Consider the following 1,226-nt stretch of genomic DNA (forward strand, 5'->3'; position numbering starts at 1 on the left):
TGTAGTCAATCACAATAGATTTTCTGATGTGGAATCATTTATACCTTTCTGGAATAAATCTTTCTTAATCATGTTTTTAATACAATATTAGATTTAGTTAAATGCTATTTTATTTAGAATTTTAAAATCTAGATTCATAAATGACATGGGTTCTTGTCTTTTTTTTCTATTGTCCTTACTTGTTTTTGGAAACAAGATACATCACTCTTAAAAGACAAAAAAATCAAGTAGCTTTCTCTAAGTATTCTTTCTCTAAGTTTTTGAATAACTGTTCTTTGAGGGGTTGATAGAACTTACTGAAAAACTATCTGAGGCTTTGTTTTATCTGGGGAAGAAAGTCTTTAATTTCATTANTAAATTATGATTTCATCTAAGAATTGAAATTTTTTAGCATATGTTTGCTTAACTATAATTTTTACAAATCTGTTTGGTCCATAATTATTTCCCTTTTTTTCATTCTGTAATTAATTTATGTACATTCTGTTTATTTGTTTATTTGCATTTTTCTTGATGTTTCTTGACAGAGGTCTATATATCTTTTACATCTTTTCAAAGAACGAAGCTATTGGTTTTCTTAATCTTAACTATTGTTTGTTACTTTCCTTTTTTATCATAATTGTCATTGTTTATTTCATTGATTTCTGCCCTTAGCATTATTATTGTTTCCCTTTTTGGTTCTTTATACCATGAATGTTCAAGTTACTCTGTCTTTGGGTTTGTGCAAATGCTCCTTTTACAATTTTTTAGGCTGAATATTTAACTCATTTATTTTTTAACCTCTTATTTCTTGGTGAATATAATAAAAGTTATAAATCTCCCTCTAAAATCTGCTTTAGCTGAGTCACATGTATTTTGACATATATCGTCACTCAATTGTAAGTATCTCTTAACTTTGTTATTTTCAGCAGTTTGATTATGATGTGTCTGGGTGTGGAATTCTTTGAGCTTATCTTGTTTGGGGTTCACTGCATTTCTTGAATCTGTAAGTTTATGGTTTTTGCNTCCTATATAGGGATGACTGGTGCGCTCACTGGCTGAGCGCGGTGTGGCCGGTCTCAAAAAGAATTAAAAAAAAAAAAGAGAACACATCTAGATTTTTCTCTAATAAGTATCATGTCTGCTGTAGGTTTTGTTATATAAACTTTACCAAGTTAAGGAACTTTTCCATTCCTAGCTTTGCTTTGAGTTTTCATCATAAGAAGACATTGAACTTCATCACATGCTTT

This window comes from Galeopterus variegatus, unplaced genomic scaffold (genome assembly GCF_000696425.1).
Source record: "Galeopterus variegatus unplaced genomic scaffold, G_variegatus-3.0.2 Scaffold771, whole genome shotgun sequence".
Classification (NCBI taxonomy): Eukaryota; Metazoa; Chordata; class Mammalia; order Dermoptera; family Cynocephalidae; genus Galeopterus; species Galeopterus variegatus.